The 6,543-nt window shown below is 26.9% G+C and overlaps 1 protein-coding gene across 2 annotated transcripts in view; it reads left to right on the top strand.

Moving 5' to 3' along the window:
- The first annotated feature begins 5,989 nt into the window (after nucleotides 1–5,989).
- Nucleotides 5,990–6,543, top strand: part of LOC140446846 (BTB/POZ domain-containing protein 3) — a 2,408-nt gene continuing 1,854 nt past the window's right edge. The window contains exon 1 of one of the 2 annotated variants that reach the window (XM_072539425.1): nucleotides 5,990–6,409. The gene's annotated coding sequence lies outside the window, so the exon portion shown is untranslated. Of the gene's footprint in view, nucleotides 6,410–6,440 lie in introns of those variants that run through there. The other variant, XM_072539424.1, reaches the window with a different exon arrangement.

Genomic DNA, 6,543 nt, shown 5'->3' with positions numbered 1-6,543 from the left:
TTTTTCTTAGTTCGATAACAATTTTAGCTAATTCCCTCATTTTTCTTGACGCTACTGGTATAAAGTGTTGTTCTCTATGGATCTTCAAATATCTTGAGCCAAACGCACAAATGAGCGGATCTTTTTTAGCCACGAGTGATACATTGTCTGCTCGCATTCGAGGAAAAACAGTTTCTTTTAAATAAGTGTCCAATTTAAGGTGCCTTAATAAGAAATTTTGTGCTTGTGATTGGGAATTTCTGGTTATTGAATCAGGATTACATATTTTTCTGTGGCGCCATAAGTTTTTTGCCGAATACATGCCGAAGCAGTGGTCACACGGTAGGTAGTTTGTATCTGCAGATCCTTTCCTAACTGGTTTTAAATTTGCCGAACCTAACAAATAGTTTCCCTTTTTTCTCAAAGCAAATAACAATTGCTTTCTCGTTTTACTTCTTGGAGGGTAAACCAAAATTTTTTGAACTTCTAATTCGCTTTGATGATTTCGTTGTATATGTCTAGGAAAATTTAATACAACTGATTCACAAAAGTAACAAAAAACAGATTTTTTTAAAGACTTCGTATTTATATTGCAAGTTTCTTCCACATATTGATGGATATTTAGGCTGACAGAAGACGAAGGTGAATTAGATTGTTCCTAAAAAGTATGTGCTTTGAATTATATTGCTAAAATATTTGAAATAAACTTACCTCAATATTTAACTCATCTTTGTTAACTTGTTTTGGACAAAAGTGGGAAGAAAAATTATTTATTTCTGGAGAACCTGAAGACTTTTCCTAAAAACCCAATTAAATAAATATTATATTTTTTCTGTTATCCATTTCAATATTACAGAGTACACAACACATTTTATTCTTTTAAAAGTTTTATTGCACTTACTGAAGAATCATCGAAGGGAACATAATTGGAATCTAACATTTCATCAGAAGCTGGTGATAGAGTTTCTAAGTCTGGAGAATCTGTGTTATCTTTATCACTTTCTTCAGGTGTGAAGATACTGTCAGGTGAACCATAAAATTGAGGAGAACTTAAGGATATTTCCTAAAATTATTTTTCATAGTAAAAAGTGACTGAAGTAGGGAAATACAGTAGGCGGTAAAATAAACAGTACTGAAATGAATATTGAAATGTATATGAATATCTATATATTTAGTATACATGATATAGCCTTACCAACATTATTCACGACGACGTTTCCGATAAAATAGATGTTAAAGATGCCCTCTGGCACTAAAAAAATCTAATTGGAGTTTGTTATTCCGGAATGTCAGACATTGTATCGGTCTGCCTCCTTCAGCATTCCCCATATGTACGTATCATGTGGTGTTAGTTAGGTTAGGCCTGATAATTGCGATGGGTATGGAAAATCACTGAACAGTATTCGAAGAGCACTGACCGTGTGACAGATTGCCCGTCCTGCTAAAACTATTGTCGATTTTAAGCTTTTTGGACCGATTTCGCGACCTTTTCCGTATGACCGAAAATAGTACTCCACAATAAAAAAATTTTCTGCAAAACTAAGAACCATCCTGAAGCACCTAAAATTATCATGACATTCACATAAGTTATAAAGTCGTTCAGAAATCACTTAATACGTTTCGGCGCATGACACATACAAATCTGAGGCATACGCATTTTAGTACTGTTTATTTTGCCGCATACCGTTCATATTTGAGAATAAAATGCTCGTAAATGTTAAACTTACGGAAGAAATGTCAGATGCATTAGAATTTTCAATCGGTAATATTTCATTAGCGGTTTTTTTACCAACTTTATACTGATCTTCATCTTTGTTATGTTGTTCTTGTAGTGTAAAATTACAAGGGAGTATATTTTCTTTAGATCCACTATAAAATCGAGAGCTTTTGATCTACAAAATATTTTTTTTTATTTAAGTATAAGCAATGTTTTTTTAAATATCTAACTGGAACTTACCGAAAGAATTTCAGTTGAATTTACTTTCTCGCTTACTGATTGGTTAATTTTTACGGGACTTAACGCTCTATTACAAAAACGAATTGGTTTCATCCTAAAAATATACTGGTGATAAAATATCTAAGTATTGTTTAACTGAGTGAGCAAAAATTTGAACCCTACTTTTTTTTATACTCTTATACTTTTATACAAATTTTTTATGCTCGTATTGATGTTTTGGGGTCCCGGCCTGCTTGATCTGAAAATAATTTCAAGCACATGTTTACTTTTTAAAATTCAAGTTGTCCGTGACAGTTGAGAAAAAAAAATTTCATTTCGGTCAATAATACGGCAAAATTATATTAATAAAAGTTTTTCAAAATATGAAATTATGTCAAAATACAAAATTTCACAAAAATCGGATCAATTTCACTAAATCAGATACACTTGGTATTATAAAAAAACTATCCAACGGATTTTTTGCCGTAATCTATGCAACATTTAAATAAACAAAAAAATGATATCGTTGACAGGATAGAAGGCATAAAATTATCACCGATAAAATGAAACTTGCTAAGCAGGCAATTTTACGTGTAAATGAATCATTTTCTTGAATTTACGACTCTATTCTGACCTGAATCGAATTTTGTTATCTAAATTGACATCTTAATATTATTTTTATCTTGAAAAAAAAAGTATATCTACTAAAATAAATAAATTATTTTCAAACTCTTTCAAACTAGTTTAACAAACAGTTTGAATTTTCAATGCCTTAACCATTGACCAGTTTGACTTGACTTGAATTATTTGCCAAAGTTTGACAGAGTACGCCATGATAAGCTAAGCGATATTCTTGAAAGAGAGGACATAGATAATAAAGATCTGCGAATAATTCTCAATATATATTGGAATCAGGAAAATATCATAAAAATAGAAAATAAGACATCACAGGCAATAGAAATACGTAGAGGAGTATGGCAGGGAGGCATCTTGTCACCGCTGCTATGTAATGTTTATAGTGAAAGCATCTGCCAGAAACCCCTTTTGCAAGCAAACGAATGAATCGTAATCAGTGGAGAGGTTGTAAATAATATTGAATACGCGGATGACACTGTATTAGTTGCAAGAACAGTAGAAGAATTACAACGATTACTTACAAACATAAATATTGCTTGCAACAATTATGGCATAAATATCAATATAAAAAAAACAAGTATATGGTCTTCAGTGAAAACATGACACAACCAGCATATATTAGTATAAACAGCATTCAAATTGAAAAAGTATCAAGTTACAAATACTTGGGAACTTATTAAGAAGGAAAGGAAAAGACCCAGAAATTTTTACCAACGATAAAATGAAGAAAAGAATATTTGGGTCACCTAATGAAAGGACATAAATACGCATTACTTCAAAATATAATTCAAGGAAAAATAAAAGGAAAACGGAATCTGGACCGTAAAAGAATGGTTGCGGAATTTGAGAGAGTTTTTTGGCTGCACCACTAATGAACTCTTTAGGTCAGCTGTAAACAAGGTCAGGATAGCCTTGATGATTTCCAATCTCCGATAGGAGTGACACAGGAAGAAGAATTATTTGTCAGAAGGATTGACTTGAGTTTGACTGGAAATTAAGTCAAACTCAAGTCAATTTCAAACATTCAAGTCAAACTTGTGCAACTCTAACCAGCCGAGACGCCAAAATATCAAAACGAGATTCAAAAATGTTTGATCCATTACATGTATAGTTAAATCAATCCCTTGATACACTGTATAATATGTGTTTATAAATGTAGTTCAGATATATTTGTAAAGTGTACAAAAATATCTGATGTGTAATGTGGAGAAGACAGAAAATATATTATTTTGCATAATTATCTAGTAGTTTTGTTCAATCCAACTACCTATTAAATTGAAACAATATTAAATTGTATTTATTACCCGTTCTGTAACAAAATAAAAATTATATAAGTACATACCTAGAGTTTCCAGTGCACTACACGTGTAATATGAATAAAGAATATTTTATCACTGCAAAACAAAACGTTAGAAATCGTTAGGCTTACAGATTTTTTCGCGCCAAATATACTCTAATATATTATTTGGTTTACGTATCCACCGTCGTTTAGTCTCTGATTTATATTTGGAGGAGTAAACCACTGTAATGTAGTTTTGACGTATATTTTGAATAGCAGAAAGATTTATTTTGTTAATTTAATATACATTGGAGGAGGTATGTATAGTAATTTTAGATGGAAGACCAATTGATTTTAATTTGGTAATTGTATAAAAAATTATAATGTTTTTATTTTCGATACATTATAAGAATTGTAAAAAAATTAATATACACGAATAATATTTTAAAGATATTCACTCCTTCTAGAAGACGACTTATAACCGCATTTTGAAAAGAGGAGCTATAGTCGGGTCGTGTAAATATATATATATATATATATATATATATATATATATATATATATATATATATATATATATATATATATATATATATATATATATATATATATATATATATATATATATATATATATATATATATATATATATATATATATATATATATATATATATATATATATATATATATATATATATATATATATATATATATATATATATATATATATATATATATATATATATATATATATATATATATATATATATATATATATATATATATAATATATATATATATATATATATATATATATATATATATATATATATATATATATATATATATATATATATATATATATATATATATATATATATATATATATATATATATATATATATATATATATATATATATATATATATATATATATATATATATATATATATATATATATATATATATATATATATATATATATATATATATATATATATATATATATATATATATATATATATATATATATATATATATATATATATATATATATATATATATATATATATATATATATATATATATATATATATATATATATATATATATATATATATATATATATATATATATATATATATATATATATATATATATATATATATATATATATATATATATATATATATATAGTATTTTTCCTATAAAAATGCGTGCACGCGTTGTGCACGTTATTCAAGATTTACGACGTCAGAACCCCACAGCGTTGCCAAAACATCAGAATAGTTACTAAGTGAGGAATTTTTAAAATGTCAACTATATGTCAAACTATTATATTAACAGTAAATACACTTAGTTTTAAGATTACTGCAACACCCAAAAATACATAAGAAAACATTTTAATACAAAATTATATATTCTAAATTTTAAACTTACCACTTTTAGAGCATGAATAATAAAAACGTCCCGCCATTATTTCTTGTTCAAAATAATCTTATATGAAAGCTTATCAGCTTTTTACAGACTATTTATTTGTTTTGGCATAGCACAATCACAATACACAACAATAATTAGTTTTTAAAGTTATTAACCTAAATTTAATATGTATTTATAAATACAATTTATTAATATATAATATATTATGATCAAATTGTGTAAGAAATCAAAACATAAACAAAATTCTTACTTTAAAAAAGCGGCAACACTTTAAACAATTTTGCACACAACACGCTGAACTGTCAAAAAATTTGAAGTATTTCTATATCAGTTGCGTACAATTGTCTAATATATTTAATTAAAATTATTATTTTGTGGAATATTAGACAAAGAGTTATTTCATAAAATTTATATTATTAATAATAACAAATATTTTTGGTTATTTAATCAATAAAATTCTAAAATTCCCAATATAATGATGATTACATTTTTCTGATTATTCTACCATGTTGACGCCTATGAAAGATCGAACAGTTTCGTATGAGTTTCGTATTATTAGCTGTGTTAGGAAAATTTGAACTCTAAGGTTGACGTTCTGGAAATTTTAAATATAAGTATACATATATATGTATATACAAATATAAAATTCCAATAAAGCTGAAGGGAAAATTCTATAAAACAGGCCATAAGAGCAGCTATAATGTACGAAACTGAATGTTGAGCAGTTGAAATGAAAAAGGAACAATGAATGCACGTGGCGAAAATGAGAAAAGTTCAAACGTTGTTTACATTTTTTTGTCCCCTTATTTGTGGATTCCTAGCAAACAACATCCACACTAAACTTTAAAAGATCAACTTCGCTTATTTTCCGGGAGTTCTTTTTCTACATCTCATGCTACATCTATGGTTCGACCTCTAGGTTATTGAATATTGAATTAATTTAATAGAACTCATTACGTCATTACCCACTTTCATGAATTTTTTTTAATTGGCCAAATTGAATTTGGAATTGTAATTTTCAAAAACAAAAATATTAATTATTATCCTTAATAGTCTTAACATAAAGTCAAGGTAGATTCGTCGATTTGAAATACGGGAAAGATCCGGAAATTCCAATGAATCATTGAACACATAATAGTAAGTATTACATTTTGTACTAAACAAAAATTATAAAATGTATGTATTTCTCTACCTGTTTGGATTTTACAATTTGGCCTTGGCTTTGTTCTAATAAGATAGTTCAAGGTTTATATACAAACACATTCAGTTCA

Source organism: Diabrotica undecimpunctata, chromosome 7, assembly GCF_040954645.1.
Source record: "Diabrotica undecimpunctata isolate CICGRU chromosome 7, icDiaUnde3, whole genome shotgun sequence".
Taxonomy (NCBI): Eukaryota; Metazoa; Arthropoda; class Insecta; order Coleoptera; family Chrysomelidae; genus Diabrotica; species Diabrotica undecimpunctata.
Note: the sequence above shows the minus strand (reverse complement) of the source record. Positions and strands in the feature narration are given on the sequence as shown.